An 18,881-nucleotide genomic window follows, 5' to 3' on the forward strand; every position below is an offset into this window, starting at 1 on the left:
GTGTCTTTTCAATAAACACACTGTAAGGCCCTAGCAAAATATTTCCAGTTGCCTTCCTGGGTGGTGCAGTGCTGGAAGCTGTTAGCTCGTGCTCAGTTAAACTTCTCAAGTCAAAGCTCATTAATAGTGATTTTAGCCAAAGACAGCTTGTAAGGAGCTGTGCAAACTTAACTTCCTCAAATAAAATGAGAAGAAAGATGACCATTTAACATTGCTTTTCCTCCCCCTGCTTTCTTCACCTCCGCTTCGAGTTTGTTTTCGGTTTTATTGACAGTAGGTTTCAAGTTTATACTCCGCATTTCCCTTAATTTGCCTTGTCCTTTTATCCCCCCCTTGGGAAATAGGCCTATTACAAAGGTGTTGCGATGTTTCTTTGAGTTTTAGGAGGAGCGTTGTGTCTGTTTGAAGCGGGCCTGGAGGAGCCTGTGAAAGTGTGAAGGCAGAAGGTTCAGCTTTTGAGAGAGAGAAACACACTGTGATATGATTATGGGTTCAGATGCTGTTTCCAGCCTTGTCTGAATACAAATGTAAAAGGAAATTCTGTTTCCACAATAGGGATGTTTCAAATTAAAATATTACTACAAGCAATCACTCCAATTATTCATAGTCTAATCAGTTCTCACCATTGTGGTTACCTGGAAAATTCAATGAAAACACAGATTTTTTTTTTTTTAACCTGGTCTGAATTTATTTGTGCACTTGTGACTGTGGGTTGGCCTCTGTGTGAAATTCTATGACAAACTAATTAATAATTGAACTACCAATTGCAAATTCAACATCAACTTGTCCTCCCTTTTGACTTGGAGTTTTGCTAGCAGCACACTTTACTGCCCTCCCCTCCTGAATCTTGCAAAGGCTCGCTGGGCACCAAGTAATCAATGCCCAGGATTCCAGCATGTGTGCAAGAGGCTGAAAGAACCAGGGCAAATGCCTCTGAGGTGGCCGCTGTGGATATCTCAGAGTCTCTCTTACTGGGCTCTGTGGCCCCCGTTTTCTTGGGGGGAATTTGAGCTTGGATTGCACTGAAATTTGTGTGTGACTTCAGTCATTGTAGTGGGAAGAGTGTTTAGGGTGAGTGGGTGTCAGGGGATGGCATTGTAGCAGGGGCTTCTGAGGATTTATGGTCATTCCTCATGGGGGCAAGCATAGGTCCCAAGCAGAGGTTTACGAGCCTTGTGGCTTTCTTCCACTTTTCATTGAAATAAGGACATTTTATGCCCCACCCCCAATGGTTTGTTTAATTTTTAAAGAAGCTGACTGCTTTAGGCCAGTGTTGCTCTGCTAAACAAAGGTCATTAATTGTGAACTGCCCACCATCTTGAAATTAAAAGGAACCTCATTACAGTCAGTTTGGGGTTTTAGATAAAGGTTTTAATGACGTGGGATTATGTTGAGTAGACTGCATTGTTCAGAGTGTTAAAAGTTGGCATGATTTCTTTGTAAAAGCCAAGTGATTATATGTTTCTGCAGGTGGAACCATAGTGTGGGATTAGCTTTTATCTTCTCAACCTTCTCTTGCAAACAACCAGATTTTGCCCTTCTAAGAAAAGAAACAAGCATGTGTGGCATTGTAAGCGTTGGCCTGTATGCTGGTCTCTTCTAGACAGTGAGCTTCCTGAGAGTAAGGAATTACGTCACTTACCATTTTATCTTCTGGGCCCAGCACAGTACCTGAGTCAATGAATGTTTACTGGTTGAATATAGTAAACTTCATTAATTGATACACTAATAAGATTGTAGGTGCAATATTTAATTTAGGAGGAAAATCAATTTTATGGACTCTAACACATTAATCATCTTTAACAAATGGGAGCTGAGAATTACAAATAAATGCTCTCCATTTATTGAGGCAGGTGTGGAGTCACTCTGCTGGCAGACAGTGCCAGCCATTTGAGTTATGCCTTGATAAATATATTCTGCATTTTTTTCAGAAACACTAAATTTTAATAAAGAAATTGTTAAAATTTCAGACAAGAGAGAGCTTTATGGTGCAGCTGTAATCCACTGTGTTGACTGCCTGTTCCACATGGTTGGTCTAATTCATTAATTTGGTCTAATTAACTTGTAAGTGCCCACCACGTGCCAGGCACTGTGCTAGTAACTTGTAAAATACAGATGATTGACATGTAGTCCCTGCCCTTGTAGAACCCACAACCTAGTGGAGGAAACATCAATATAAATATGGATCACAAAAGCAGTAAGAGCAGAGTGCAGGGCAAGCAGTGAGGAAAGGTAACTTCTCAAGGGCCTGAGAAAGTCATCACAGGGAGATTTAAAGTGGAGTTAGACCTTGAAAGATGACTGCATAGCCCAGGAGAGAAGGAGATATGCATAAGTATGGTCATGACATGTGTTGGAGACAGTGTGGCTTTTGGTATAGCTTGAGAATGGTGCCTGTCATAGTGGAGGCATGGGAGGAATGGGAGATGAGGCTGGGGAGAATGATGATGGGGTGGGGTAAAGTCCAAATTTAAATATACTCATTTAAATTTGGACTTTACTCTCTAGGCATAGAGAATCAGCTCTCTTCTAAGTTCTAAACTGGTGTATTCTAAGCATGTGTGTGTGTGTGCAGGCCAGGTGTGTGTGTGAGTGTGTGTGTGTCAAAGAGAGAGAGAGAGAGAGAGAGAGAGAGAGAGAGAGAGAGAGAGAGAGAGAGAGAGAGAGATATGAGGAAATTGGCTGTCAGGGTGAAGGACAGGAGTGATGTAGGTGATTATATTTTTGGAGTTGGGTAACTGTAAGCTTGGTAGCTAGTGGTGTCATTAAGCAATATTTCAGGTATATAGCTAAGTTTGTGAGAAGGGAGATAATGCAGTTTCACATATGCAGAGTGCTCCATGTAACACATAAATGGAGATACTAGCTATTTAGAGTTTAAGAGAAAGTTCGGGGTTTGAGATACATATTTAAGAGTTGTTACGTGGTAGATGGTAATAGAAACCAAGGGAGGTGGTGACCACCCAGGGAGATTGTGCAGATGAGAAAGGATAAGCACGCTTGGGGACTGCCAGTGTTTGTGATCAGATGAAAGAGGATGCTGATCCCTGCTCATATGTGTTCTAGATTCCTCACCTCCTAACTCAGAAGCACTTGAAGTCACCAGTGACTCCCTGTCTTTTCTTCATTTTCTATCTCTCTTGTTCAGTTAGCTCATTTCGCTCAGGATATAAACTGTTTAATCTTAAACAAAGCACTCCAAACTTCTCCTAATCTTCCTTCAATTCTATGTCTCCTTTTACAAAGTGGTTTGAGTTTTCTCCTTCCCTTCACAGCTACACTTTTTGAAAGAGTAACACCAGGGGCTGTTTCCAGTTCCTCACCTCTGGTCCTTCCTTCCCCTAACTTCTTAGCTTTGACAGCCCCTCAGGACTGAAATGCCCCTGGCCAAGATCCCCTGAAACCTCCCACTAAATAAGAACTCCATTTTAAGTCCTCATGGCCTGCTTTTGAATGTGTCCATCTTGCTGGGCTCTAATAATCACTTAACTCCACTTCAGTTCAATGCGATTTCAAAATCTCAAATTCTATTCAATTTTTAAAGACTCCCCCAGCCCCCAGATAGCTCAGAAACCTGACATGAGAATGGTTATTTCTCTCTTCTCTCCATCCCCTTCCGCACTTCCTCTAGGAGTTGGCCCAGGGGGAGGGAGGGTTAGGGTAAAAGGATACATCACATGTGGCAGGTAAAGGAACAAGGCAAGAAGTGCCCTCCTGGGCTCGTCTGTGGGTTCATCAGAAATTCCCCTGCTGAGGTCCTTGGCCTGCAACTCTCTCTGAACTGGCTGGTCCATTGCTTATTTGGTGTGGGGGGCTTTGCTCTCCCTGATAGCCCAGTCTGCTTCTTGGGAAAAATCTCTTTATATCACGCCACATTTGTTCCTTTCGAGGGGACTCACAGTCACTTTTGCTTTTCCAGCAGTGACATGAGCCTGCTTCCAAACCGTGTCCTCTTTCCCTCTGCTGCTGGGCAGGGACAGCTCCAGACACAGTCTCTTGCCTTTAGACCTCCAAGGTGCGAATCAAGTGCTGGTGCCTTTTCCATTAAGCTCTCCCATTCATTCTCTTGAATCCCCTCTCATTTGGCTTAGGTGAGGTGAGAATAGAGATTGAAAATATCACAAGTTACCAAACATTGTGAAGTTGTGTGGGATAAGTATTTTAGCAATACTAGAGGCCCGGTGCACGAATTTGTGCATGGATGGAGTCCCTTGGGGTGGCCTGTGGGGGTTGGGCCCCAGCTTGTGCCCCAGCCTCGCAGCCCCACAGCCCTGCCTGGCACCCCACCTTGGCCTGGCATCACCTCCTCACCTGCTCCACCATCCTGCCTGCGGGGTGATTGGTTGGGGCCTGGCCTCCTGCCCAGCTCCCTCAGTGCCTGGGAGCTGGGAGGCGGCCCCAACCCAAATTGCTGTTGCTGGTCACCGTCTGTGAGGCGATCGGTGGGGCGATCAGGCCCCTGCTTGCACCCGCCTTGGCCTGGTGCCACCCACTCACCTGCTCCACCATCCCACCGCAGTCCCACTCTCATCGGGGTCCATTGGGGCCGGCAGCGCCTCTAATGCTGCCCACTGCCAATGCCGCATCGCCGATGCCTGCCATGTTCCACGCCGCCCCCTGGTGGTCAGCACATGTCATAGCGAGTGGTTGAACTCCCGGTCGAATGACCGACCAATGGGATAATTTGAATATTGGGCTTTTCTTAGGCTATGCAAACCCCAGTGGAGGCAGAAAAGGAAGGAGAGGGGACAGCTAGCTCTGCCTTAGGTTGAGGGAACACTAGTAAAAGCTTCACAAAGAAAGGGAGATGACCTGGCTTCTGAAGACTAAGCATGATTTTGTCTGGTAGAATGGGGTTGAAGGGTCTTCTAGAATAGATGAAGGTACTCCAGATAACTTCCATGAATGAAAGCATGGAGACATGAAACAGCAGATCATGTCTGGGGAAGGATGGATGATTTGTGTCTGGTATCACATGAGGAAGAGGCGAGTAGAGTGGAGAGGTGGACAGAAACTGGAGAATAGAGAGCTGTATATGCAGAGGGTTGCCTTCATTGTTGGTTTATCTTTATTTATCTGGTAGTAGGACCTTGAAAAACCCATTTAACCTCTTTGGGCTCCAGTGTTCTGAGCTGGAAAATGAGGAGACTGGATGCTCTAAAATCCTTCAATTCCAAATGAGGCCCCAGGGAAGTATTGAATCAATTGGGTAAGTGTGATTTTTAATCTGCTTGTTTAGTCCAGAGAATTAGGAGCCCAAGAAGGTTAGTCATTTAAGTAAAAACAAAGAAACATTTTTTGTTTTCCAATTTTTTAACTGTGGTAAAATATGCCTAATATAAAATTTACCATTTTAACTATATTTGATCATATAGTTCAGTGGCATTAAATACATTCACATTGTGCAACCATGACCACTGTCTAATCTTTAGAACATTTTCACCTTCTCAAACTGAAACTTTATACCCATCTATATATATAAAAGCCTAAGCGACTGTTATGACTAGATGACCGGACAACCGGCTGTTAGCTATGATGCGCACTGACCACCAGGGGGCAGATGCTCAATGCAGGAGCTGCCCCCTGGTGGTCAGTGTGCTCCCACAGCCAACCTCCCTCGGCTGGCCAACTTCCCTTGCTCCCTCCACCTGGCTGGCTGGCCCTGATCGGCCCCGATCACAGGCCAGGCCGAGGGACCCCACCGTGCCCGAATTCATGCACCGGGCCTCTAGTTAAATAACAACTCTCCATTCTCCTGCCCCCAGCCCCTGGCAACCACCATTCTACTTTCTGTTTCTATGAATTTGACTACATAAGTACCTCATCTAAGTGGAATCATACAATATTTGTCTTTTTGTTACTGACTTAATATCTCTTAGCATAATGTCTTTGAGGTTCATCCATATTGTAGCAAATATCAGAATTTTCTTCCCTTTTAAGGCTGAACAATATTTCATTGCATGTACCACACTTTGTCCATTAATCTGTGATGGATGCTTGAGCTTCTAATGCTGCTACGAACATGAACATGGGTGTACAAACATCTATTCAAGTCCTTTCAGATTTTTTGGATATATACCCAGAAGTGGAATAGTTGGATCAGATGGTAATTGTATTTAATTTTGTGAGGAGCTGCTGTACCATTTCCAAAGCGGCTGCACCATTTCGCATTCCTACCAGAAACGTACAAAGGGTTCCAATCCAATTTCTCCACATTCTCATCAATACTTATTATTATTTTTGTTTATTTGTTTGTTTAAGTAATAGCCATCTTAATACGTGTGAAGTAGTATCTAACTGTGATTTTGATTTTCATTTTCCTAATAATTAATGATGTTGAATATCTTTTCATACTCCTGTTAGCCATTTGTATACCTTTGTTGGAGAAATGTCTATGTATTTAAGATCTTTGCTCATTTTTTAATATGGTTTTTTGTTGTTGAATTGTAGGAATTCTTTGTATGTTCTGGATATTAATCTCTTATCAGATATATGATTTGTAAATATTTTCCTTCATTCTATATGTTACCTTTTCACTCTATTGATAGTGTCTTTTGATACATAAAAGTTTTTAATTTGAAGTCAAATTTATCTATTTTTTCTTTTGTTGCTATGTTTTAGTGTCATATCCAAGAAATCATTGCCAAGTCCTATGTCATAAAGGTTTTCTCTATGTAAAAACAAAGAAATATCTTTGGTATAAATTATGTTTGCCTAAGTTCTATCTTTAAAATCCAAATCTCTTGCTAAGTCTGCAGAATGTAATTAAGTTTCATTTATTTTCTGCTTTCATCTCCTATTCTCTAAACCTGCTTTGAGTACCTTCTTATCACTGTGGTTGCTTACAAGGGCAAGGTGTCAATTGTGTGATCCCATTACATTGTCTGTAAATGTTCTCAATATATTCAAAGGATTTAAAAATGTTTTAAAGTAAATCAAGTTTAGGTTTGCTTTGGTCTACCCACATGAGAAACTTAAAGACTTGCAGATTAAAAACTACACTTCCCAATTAGTTGAGTATAGTGGGAAAGAGGAGGGAGAAAAAAAAAAAAAGATGTGTCTGCTTCATGTGATTGATAGACAGTGTAGACAGTGTTGGTTTTTGTTTGTTTGTTTGTTGTTGTTGTTTTTGTTCTCTCTCAATTTTCTAAAACAAAACCGAAAAATTCCCAGGTAAGGGGCACTTCATCTGGAGAAGGGGATGTCAGAAAGATGCCAAGTAGTAAGAAATGGGGATGGTAGAAAGCTGTGCCATAAGCTTGATAGCTTTTTCATGGAATCTACTGATGTGGTTCATACCTACTAGAATGCATGCTGAATAATCTTATAGCAGCGACTTAAATTCACACTTTTGAAATGAGCTATTGGAACACATATCTAAGCTTCATTAACCCCTAATAATAGAGGGCCTTGTTGGGAATTATACTTCTTCCCATTGGGAAAAATGGGAAAGTTTTTATTTTTATTTTTAAGGCAAAACAGAGCTACATGAATAATTAATTTTCAGCAAGTTGAGAAACTGATTTCTAGAAAAGGAATAATCCCCTAACATTTGGAGAATTCTGCAAAAAGGCATTTTGCTTGTGTTCTGAGAGGTGTTTTGTCCCCTGATAAATCTCCAATATTGATCATTGAATTAATCCATCCTGTGTCCCTCCATAGTTGATTACTGCTGCTTTAAGGCTTGTTACATAGAAGTCTTTCTGACTTTTAAATTTCCAAACTTGGGTGATAACTATGTTTGTGGATTGTTTAGTATTCACCATGGGTTCTGAGTTTTCTGCCTTTAAAGACATATAATAAGGACAGTTTTTCAAATGTTTGTATAAACTATGTGTATATGTTATATACATATGTTTATACATTTTATGCATTTTATACAATGAATTCCAGGTGACGGCAAAGTAGATGATTAAAGTATGTTTTGATATCTGGAAATTATATTGGGCTTTATGAATTTTTGGAAGGGCTTTGGAAAATTTTTGCTTTATGGGGTTTTCTGTGAAGAAGAGTTTACTAGAAAGGAAAATGTATATTTTCCATAATTCTTATTTATCGCAGTGAAAGCAATAAATTAGATATATACATTTTAAAAAACAGCTTAAAACATACTGCTTTGATATACTAAATAAATGGCAGTTTATTTTGGGGTTTTTTAAAATCATGGGGATGTTTAAATTACATAACCACCTGCTTGTCACTCCTACCCATACTAATAACTGGCATATGAAAATTTGGAAAAATAAAACACATATTTTCCATCATGTCAAAATGGCATGTGGTTTTGATCCTGAGAATGGAGGGTTTCCATCAGACTGCCCTATCTGAAATCTCTGGGTCTATTTCCTCCCTTGCCTGGACTGCTGTTACTGGTAGTTGGTGTTATTCAATTATCTCTACATTTTAACCTTGGTGTTTACCTCTAATGTCACTCAAGTCAGTAGATGATTCATTGCATCTGGAACCTATAAACAGGTTTTGGCAGAAAAAGGACAATGTGTGGCAGCTGCATTTGGAGTAAAGGGGACAATGCATTTGAAACTGGGCTCTAAGAGCTTAGAAATTCAATTACGCATTCATGGTCCAGGGCTAGGTACCACAATGCCTGGCCCCTGGTGAGCACCCAGTGAATGTTCACGAAGATGATGGTGATGATTTTAATCAACACAGCCTGTATTTACAAGAAAGGCATCTGCGCTGCAGTGGACAGGCAAGTTCCCCAAAGATTTTTGAGATTTCCTCTCAGTTCTGAAACACATCATTTAATCTTTCTGCGTTTCCTCATTCCTCATGTAGGACTGACGATTTGTGATGTTAGCCTTACAACAAATAACATTTTGTATCATTAAATACCAGACAATACATGTATGAATGCTTCCTGGTAAAACATGATGCTACTTAGATATCGGGAGTTCTAAAAATATAAATTAACATTTCCTTTGTCTTCCTAAAAAGTACATCAATCTTTACTCTGAAGCTTAAAAAGTGAGGGAGGGTTAGTTAGTCAAGGCTAGTGAAGATACCAGGTACAGGGTACAGGATGGGTTTCTCTGGTTTCTGAGCTTGGTTTTCCTTTGCAAAGCATTGGAGCTTTGCCCTTTTGTTTGTGTGAGGGAATAAAAAAGTTAGATCTTCTTTTCTCCTCCGGAAGCAATGCAAGCAAAACCAATTATATTTAAATAACCCTTCTGAGAAGTGGAGTCAGAATGTGGGCTTTTACAAGTTTCTATCTCCCAGAGGACACATGTGGTGGCTGTGGTCAGGATCAGGAAGGCTTTGTATGTCTTCAGCCTAAATAGAGAGAGGTTGTGAAGACATAGCAGTCCTGTCGCATTTGCTGTTTATCTTTAATAGTCTTAGCACTTCCTGAGCAAATTAAAGGTCTATATCAGGTCTTTAGACTTCTTGGCATCGTAAATTTAAAAATTCTATGTTGCATGTCCTGTGGGTGGAGATTCACTTATGTAGTGAGAGAAGCCCCCGGGCCTTCTGCCCAGCAGTAACTCCCCTTTTCAGCAGTAACGTCAATGAAGGAAGAAAAAGCAAACATGTTCGCTATGAAAATTACTTCTCAAAGAAGGCCATTATGGTGTCATATTTAATTTCTATTGCTGCATAACAAGTAACCACAATCTCAGTGACTTAAAACAACTCCTGTTCATTACCTCACAGTTTCTGTAGGTCAAATGTCAGGACATAAAGTAGCTGGGTTCTTTGGTCAGGGTCTCATATGACTGACACCTTGATAGATACATTTTCACCTGGAGTTCAAGGTCTTCCTTAAAGCTCACTTGGGTTGTTGGCAGACATCAGTTCCTTTCAGCTCTAGAACTGAGAGCCTCATTTTCTTGCTGGCCGGGACCATTTTCAGCTCTTAGAGGCTGCTCTTGGATCTTTAGCTTTATGGTGGTTCACATAATCTCGCAGTTTGCTCCTTTGAAGGCCAGTGGAGTATCTCTTCTTTTAAGGGCTCATCTGAATAGGTGAAGTCCATCTTCCCTTTGGTTTACCCAAAGTCAATTGATTCCTGAACCTAATTACACCTGCAGAATTCCTTCACCATTGCCGCACTCCAATGTAACCTAATCATGGGAGTGGTTCCCCATGGGGTTCCCTGGCTCTGCTCCAGGTTCCCTGGCTCTGCTCCAGGCTCTGTTCCCTGGCTCTGTTCCCCATGGGGTTCCCTGGCTCTGTTCCCTGGCTCTGCTCCTAATTAAGAGAAGGACATTGTGTACGACAGGTACTCCAAGGCCAGGAATCCTGGGGAGTACATCAGACTTATGCTTACATTTGGGGATTTGAGAAGGTCTCTGGACACAGCCTTCGTAAAGGTCAGGTTCTGCTGGCCTTGCCATGATCTGTCCATGTCTTCCCGGAGTCTACATATTTCCCTTAGTCCTGGGCTTTCCTGGAGAACCAAGGAATGGACACACTCTGAATCACTCCTGTTCCGAGAGGCTTTAATGAGGCTTTTAGTTTTAGAGGCTCGGGTTTGTGGTGGCCTCTGGGGAGGTCACAAATGAAGGGATCTAAACTCTTGGTAGAATATCCATCTCTATATTGAGTATTTCTCAAAGCTGGAGCATGTCTGATGCCAATACAAACACTGGGAGAAAAGTTGGCTTTGTCTGGTTTGGATCCAAATGTAAGAAACTGGTGTGGAGTCACCTCAGACCCAGAAAAGTGTGTAGGCAGCTCCTTGCCTCTGTGAGCTGTGGGCATGATTCCTCCAAAGAGCAGGAAAGGAGTAAGGGAACCACTAAAGGGAACCCAATTTGTCGGTGTTAATCAGAAACCTGCCCACTTTTCTAATTGATTGTTCACTACAAAGTACCTTGATGCTTCTTTAGCCTGGGAGCTAAATGTAATCAAGTTTTGTTTGCTTTTGTAAAATAATTTTTTTTTGCCCTTGAGGAGATCATTATTTCTATTGTATGAAGTTGGTGGCCCCAACATTAAAAGCAATTAGAGCAGATGGCAGTGAATACTTCTACTGTAAAATACATGGATGCTTATAAACTGGTTTTCACTCTCTGGGCTTCCTCCTTTTCTCTGTGCAACCACATATTTGAGAAGGAGGGGAAAAAAGGTTCCCCTGGTGTATGCAACTGAGGAGCTGTCAAAGGTTCATAGCAGGGAGAGTGCGCTCCTGTGTATTCAATCACTAAAATTAAGTGTTTTCGAAGGCGGTGCAGTCACGGGTCCATTGCATGGGGAAATAACATGCTGTAGTCCATCACTTAAAATGTTAACCTTGTCTCTTACCAGTGACTGGGAACAGAAACACATGCTCTGTGCTCGCTGGTTAAATGGCAGTATGTCAGCTCTGTGGAAAAGGCTAGCGTGTATCTGTCAATCTCCTGATTTGGCTCTGTGTGTGTACGTGTGCGTGCACCTGTGTGCGGCATGCACACACACATACACATTTCCAATCATCTTTATGTAGCCTTCGAAGACCTGCTTTATTGCTTACTGGAAAATAAAAGAATTGAACCAGTTTCTAGTATTTCAATGTATATCCTTTCCTAAGTTGTTTTTGCTTGCCAGTCCTCAAGCTCTTAGGTAGCTGCATTATAATTACCAATTTTTCATTATAGAAAGTTTCATTTTGAACATATTTGAATGTTGATGGAGTATAGATGTAGCATGCTGAACAAATTATAGATAATCAGACAATATCATTTCTTACTGATAGTATGAATTGACAAATATCAGGAGTCAGCAGACTTTTTTCTATAAAGATCCAGATAGTAAATATTCTAGGTTTTGTAAGCAATATAGTCTCTGTCACAAATTGAAAGCAGTTATAAACAATATGTAAATGAATGATTGAAGCCATTAAAACTTTAATCAAAACATTGGGTCAGTCAGGTTGACGCTGCAGTTTGCTGACCCTGATATATACTACTGAACATTTTACGCGATTCTTTTCTCTATGACCTGTGCAGAACATAAGGCCTTTATGCAGTGGGATGAAGTGAATGTCCCATTGCATCAGCAGGAAGACTGTAGCGCTGTGCAGTATTACTTCCCTTCATGCCAGCCGCCCTGTCTGTCTCCTTGCCGACCCCACAGCATAGCAAGTGGGCTCCTTCCCCAGGCTCTTCCCCAGACAACCTTTGGCTTGCATTCCAGTCTCTGCTCCAATCCTTTGCCAGAGGTGTAGTCCCTGATCATTCAGTATGAATAGCTCCTTTCAACCTTGCACTTGTGATCCACTTCACTCTATTTTTCCCCCCAGAGCACATTGTTTGTTTTAGGTATTGAACTGTTACCTCTCTAAAATATAAGCTCCGTGCGGTCAGGGATTTGTTTTGTTTTGTGCCTAGACCAGTGGTCGGCAAACTGCGGCTCGCGAGCCACATGTGCTCTTTGGCCCCTTGGGTGTGGCTCTTCCACAAAATACCACGGCCTGGGCGAGTCTATTTTGAAGAAGTGGCGTTAGAATAAGTTTATGTTTAAAAAATTTGGCTCTCAAAAGAAATTTCAATCGTTGTACTGTTGATATTTGGCTCTGATGACTAATGAGTTTGCCGACTACTGGCCTAGACCAATGCCTAGTAGGTAGTAGTTCCTCAGTAAATATTCATTGAATTCAGAGACCCATTTCCTCCTTAGTACTAGGCAAGAAAAGAGTTTGTGATCATTAAGTGAGATAACATCTGCTCGGTGCACTAAAAAAATGTTAGCTGTTATTATTAATTTTAAAAATTAAAAGCATTTAAAATTGAAAGTGGAGAAGGCAATATGTATGTTTTTCAGTTTGTGAGTACTAGTGAGCTATAAGTAAAATGTCTAGCTGCCATTATCATTATTATTTTCTCCAACAGGTGAAATAATATTCAGGCTTATAATTCAGAAGAGACATTGTTCAAAGACATTTGAAGACCCAAATAAAGAAAGGCTCTGTAAATTTGTACTGTTTGTAGACTGTAATAGTCTCCTGAAGCTGGAGCGCTAAAATAGCTTCCATGTACCAAACTCTGAGCTAATATCAGTATTCTTTGAGAAACCAAAGAGTGTAAGATATGTATAGAATTGATGGCTAAGCTAGTGAATTGGGGACAAAGAGTACATTTGAATTGGGCACAAGTCTCTTGCAAATGTTGACATTTCTTTGAGTAGTCAAACTGCTGGGCAATATGGAAGGACTTTCTCATATTATCTCATAATCGTGAAGGGTTTATAAGCACCGAAAAAAGAAAGTGATCACTTAGAGTCAGCATGAGCTCAGTAGGAACAAATTATGCCAAAGTAATTGAATTTCCTTTTTGTTCCCTAAGGAGTTATTAGATTATAGGTCAGGGGCTCTATTTGTAATCTTGGATTTGTAGATGTTTGACTTTTCTACAATGAGCATATTTTTTTTGTTTTGTTTTTTAATCAACTGAAATAATCTTAGCCTGTGTTAATTTATCTGTAGTGTCCAGATTAAAAAAGACCAGGTGATCAATACACTGGATTTCACCTGTAAGGCAGTCTCTACCAGGGTCAGCCACAACCTCTGAACTCCCATAGCTCCTTGGTTTTGCCTTTAATTGTTGAATTAATCACACTTCATACTAATTTTCTGGATATTTGCCTTTTTCTCATATTTGTCTTTTTCTAATATGAGCACCTTAAGAACAAAGCTGAGGTCACACGTATCCGAGAGAGAGAGAGAGAGAGAGAGAGAGAGAGAGAGAGAGAGAGAGAGAGGTCTTAATATTGGTTCAGTTATAACAGGTTTGGGATTTTAATTGGCAATTTAAACATCACCCAACATTATAATACAATTATTTAAATAACCAAGAATATTAGTTGAGAGAGCAAATGTTATTTAATAAATGGTGTGACAACAGTTAACTATTTGGGGGGAAAAAACAAAAGCTAAAAACAAAAATGGAAAACTTCCCACCAACATAAATTCTTGATTAGGTGAGGATTAACATGTAAACATAAAATCTACAAATCAAGAAATGATGTTTATATATGAATGAAAAAAGGGTTTCATATACATAAAATAATAGAGGATGTCACAAAAGAAAAGATAAATATGTTTGCTTTTATAAAAATTAAAACATTTCTATGTAGAAGAGCACTGAAAAGGTTAAAAAACAAATTTAAGCTTCATATCAAATTATTTTAGTTATTAAAATTATACTTTAAATTAAAGCGTAGTGATTATGAGCCCAAGTAAGAGTTGACTATTCATTCACTCAAACTTGCTTTTGGGGTACCTACTGTACACCAGACATTGTTGTATGTACTGTGGATACCAGAGAAAACCAAGAAGCTCTCATGAAACTCACATTCTGCTGGGGGTTGACTAACTATAAATAAATAACTGTACACCATGTTTCAGTGATGATAAGTGCTTTGGAGGAAACAGAGCAGGGTAAGGAGTGTAGAGAACGTTGGTTACAGGGACCTGTCTTTTCCTATTTCCAAGGCTTTCATGCTGAAGAAGACATTCTGGTGAGGTGTCAAAACACTTCTTCCTTGTCTTTGTCATCCAGGAGACCCTGTGACTAGAGAGATTGCCGCAATCTTCCTCCTCCACTACCCAGCTTAACACATGCACTCACAAAAAGGTCTTTGCTTTGCCTGGTTGTTGCAACTTGCTGATCAATGACTTCTTTCAAGATAACTCTGATGGTGTTGCTAATACATTTAAGGTGACATGTGAGATTTGCAGACGCTGCACATTCCCTAAAGTTCAGAGAAGTGCTGACATGCTGTAAGAAGAAAACAAATTGCATAAGCTTCCTAGCTGAGGCAGGGAAGTGTTTGCTTGTGTTTTCTGGTTTTTTTTGGGCTGCATATACTGAGGTAAAGGTGAGGGCATGTTCTGGATAATTCTTAAATCTCTATTTCCACACCCACCTCCTATGCCCATGGCGAAATGGTTTTCTTCACCTACAGAATGGTAGTGAGTGATTCATTTATCTCAAAGAAGGGAACTAAAGCTAAAGGCTGAGCACCTTGAGAGCTAGCATGGAAAGAGCTTAAGGCATTTTTGGTGAAAGTGAAACCTACGTTGACCTATAAGCTGAGCTGATGACATAGAGCATGGCTTTCACCAAAAACATCATACTGATATCTGCTCAGAGGCTTTTAAATATATTGACAAGACATCTTTTATCAATACTGTCACTCTTCTTTGCTGGGATCAAAGTGATAGTGATTGGAGGATAAAGATGTTGGAAAGTGAGCCATCCCCATTGTTTTCATGGGGCATTGCCCTGTGTAAGCAATTATACTATCAGTGTGTCAACTCTGAAAATGTAGCAGAGCTAAAATTCTTATGGCACAGCCCAAGCCAGTGTGGCTTAGTTGGTTGAATGTTGCTGGTTTGGTTCTTGGTCAGGGCACATAGCCAGGTTGTGTGCTCAATCCCCAGTAGGGGGTGTGCAGGAGGCAGCTGATCCATGTTTCTATTTCACATCGATGTGTTTTTTTTTTTCTCTCTCTTCCTCTCCCTTCCTCTCTCTCTCTCAAATCAATAAAAATATATTTTAAAAAAATTCTTATGGCACATACATGTATTCATGGATTCATTGACAACATGCAGTCATGGAGATACATTGCTCTTCTACTTCCCCAGGTAGCTGTTAGATAATTGAGGATGCATGAATTTTCTAGGACTTTTTGTATTTAATCAATCATGTACTAAAGCATGAATCATCAATAAAAACTTAAACATTTCAGGATACCTTTATTATTCTAAGGAGAAGTTTGGGCACAGGAAAGCTTGGGTCTTTTGAAACTTAATGCTTGACATTTGTATTCTTTTGGAATCTACCACACTGAATAGAGAAAGTTAAGGTGAAAAAAAAAATCGGCCGAAGATTTCATAGGGAAACTGAATCTGAATCTTGGGCTTAATTTAGATACACTCATCATTTGGTTTAAATTTAAATAGAGTGTGAAAACAGAAAGGAATGTGGGCTAAATCCAACAAGTCAGGAGATCTATGGGATATAGCACTTTTAAGTATTATAGGCCTTATCACCTATTTGTCTATTTATTTTATCTGGATGGTGCTTAGGCATATGTCGTATGTAATATCTAGAAATGTGTACATGGAGTTAACAGGTATATTATTAATTTAAGAAATTAAGTAATTGATTTTTATTGTGCACTTATTATGTGCCTGACACTTTTTAGGTTATTAGGAATATAACATTGACCAAAACATAGTCCCTGCTATTTGAGTAAGCTCAAGATAAATACATAAGGAATTCTATGATATAATACCTGGATGAAAGTATTAGGGGAGAAGGAGTGATTAGAGGTATTATTTTAATAAGGAGACAGGGAAAGATGTATTATTTGAGCAGAGACCTGAGTAAAGTAAGAGAGTGAGCCATGCAGATACTTTGTGGAAGAGTGTTCCAGAGGAGGCCACCATGAGTGAAAAGCTTGCTCTGCATGATCCAGTCTGTTTCTACCCCAGTGGCCCTTGACACAGAAATTAAGCTCTTTGATCCTTTGCTTTCTCAATTGTAAAGAGGACATAACAATATTGGACCTTTCTCTCTGCTAGGTTGGGGCTGAGTATAGCAATGTTTGAAGGTTGACAGGACAAGCCAAGATGGTGTAACACAAGGAAGGCAGCTAATGATACACATGTTTCAGAGTAAGAGAGAAAGTCTTTAAAATTCACTTAGAGCTATGACAGGCATCAGTGCTAATTCTAAGTCATAAAATGTTCTCAAACTAATGAATGGAAGATACCATGGAATGGTCTTCCTTTGACCCCCTCATACCTAATTAATGTCTAGTTATTTCAGATCTTTCCATTGGGATTTCCATCATGAGCCCTGGGTTTCTTTGTAAGTACTATCATTGAGCTATGGATCTGACCACCAGGTTAATGTCTCAGAAAGAGTTATGCTGCTGAATTATTCAAACTTCTTACAGCTCATCCACACATCTCACCACACTTGCTGGTCTTCCTTAAGACCCTGAGCTTAGGGTTTGAAAGAAACTTCCTGGTTCCTTTTTAAAATCTATTCCTCTCCCCTGTGGCCCTTGCCTTGATTTGTTCTCAGACTGTGAAGCAGAAGTGTCCTCTGAGGATGTCATTAATGACAGATCCCTGGGCCCCACCTCCTGAGCTCTTGATTACCTCACTTCAGCAGGGAGGAAACCTACCCCTCAAACAGCTCTGGGCTGAGACACTGTCAACATCATCTTTGAAGGGATAGGATTTCTCTAGGATCCTTTCTATCTCAGACTGTATAGAAATGCAAGCTTTTCAAATGTCCTTTTATGGTGAACTCAGGGCTGACATTGCACATGATCTGGTTCACCCTTCTCTGCAGTTGACTTTACTATCCTTATTTGGCTCATTCTTTTCTACCTTTTCACCACTTTGTTCCACTCTAATTTCCTACTACTTGCTTCCCTTTTCTTTTATTGATTCTATGGGAGTGAATTAAAGGATTTGTAAGAATGTATAATATATAACCTTTTAAGGAGCATTTTTAATAATCTCACCTCCCTATACCTAGTGTCTGTAAAATGAGCAGAGGGCTAAAATTCTCTCCTGCTTTTTGAGTCTGTGGATGCATCATGGGGACTTGGTTCACACGGCTCATTACAATTCTCATGTACCACACATTCTTCTTTCTGTGGTGCTGGGCTGCTCATCACTATGTCTCATGCTTTTCTCTCTTACATTGGGATGACTCACTGACTTGTTTTCTCCTCAGCAGGTATAGAAAATGAAAAGATCCTGCTTTCTTTATTTCAAAGCCTTACTGGGGATTGGGTTGAGCATACAACTTGTGACTATTGAGCTGGGTATTAGTACCCACTCCTGGAAAATCTACTGGTTCTCCTGGCAACACATTTTTCCCTCTCAGAAACACTCCAGGGCACTATTTGCTGTGTAGGTGTAGTTATTGGTATTATAAACATGCCTCCCTTCTTAATGATCTTCTCTCATCTGCCTTTAACACCTCATGAGAGGACCTTCTAGGCAGTTACTTTATAGGAACTCAGGCTTCACATTTGGTTGAAATGTATGTGGGAAGGAATGTGTGGAGAGAGGCATACACATGTTGTGTGTATTACCTTGAGGGAATCACCTTCTCCATTCTGATTTCATTATATTTATCATCATTATGGTTCCATAACTGCACAAGATATTTAGACATATTCTTGGCCTCTTGCATGAGCCAAATATTGCTTTCTGTGAGTTTAACACCCTCCTTTTGAAAAAACACACGATTTCAGTGTGACCATAAATAGGGAAGCCCAAAGTTTTGAGAGGGAGCCTGAAGACCAGTTGGGGAGGGGGTGCCTTCTCCTCTGGGCTCCTCTGTGACTTGCTCCCTGCCCCTCACTCAAAGGTTCTGGGCTACCATCTCAGGTCGGTTGGCATTTCACCTGTGTCAGGGCTTTTTCAGCACCGATGCACCAAGCACAGAGGGAAAGGCAACAACACAGTAATACCAAAACAGGTAGAGTGTGGGAGGATGGATCTGAGCACTTAGAAAGAAGAATGTTCCTATAAAAAAGAGGCACTTGGAGTACAGCCAGTGAAAAATGATACCAATTACATAAAGCAAAATGCCACCCATCATGCAGAACATTTTAATTCTCTGTATTTCAGGCTATTTGCAACTTTTTTGTCCAAGACTCAATACATGTCTGTAAAAATAAAAAATAGAATCTACCCCATCTGTTAGGTAGAAGGGAGTTTATGCTAGAAAAAAAAAAGGTGAGGAAAACATTACAAACCTGTCATTGGAGAATTCCAGCGACCGGGCACAAAGGGACTTTAGGTATAATTTTGCCCCTTCCATATTTTTCCCTTTTTGATTTAGTTTGCAGAAGAGAGGGTGGCTAATTTTATTGAGACTTTTAAAATTATATTTAAATTAAGTTTA

General features: G+C 40.4%; 1 protein-coding gene across 1 annotated transcript in view; it reads left to right on the forward strand.

The window, feature by feature from the left end:
- Positions 1-18,881, forward strand: part of PKHD1 (PKHD1 ciliary IPT domain containing fibrocystin/polyductin) — a gene marked incomplete at its 3' end in the record, with an annotated part of 394,211 nt that overhangs the window by 106,208 nt on the left and 269,122 nt on the right. The gene's annotated exons all lie outside the window — the stretch shown is intronic.

Source organism: Cnephaeus nilssonii, assembly GCF_951640355.1.
Source record: "Cnephaeus nilssonii genome assembly, chromosome: 9".
NCBI lineage: Eukaryota > Metazoa > Chordata > Mammalia > Chiroptera > Vespertilionidae > Cnephaeus > Cnephaeus nilssonii.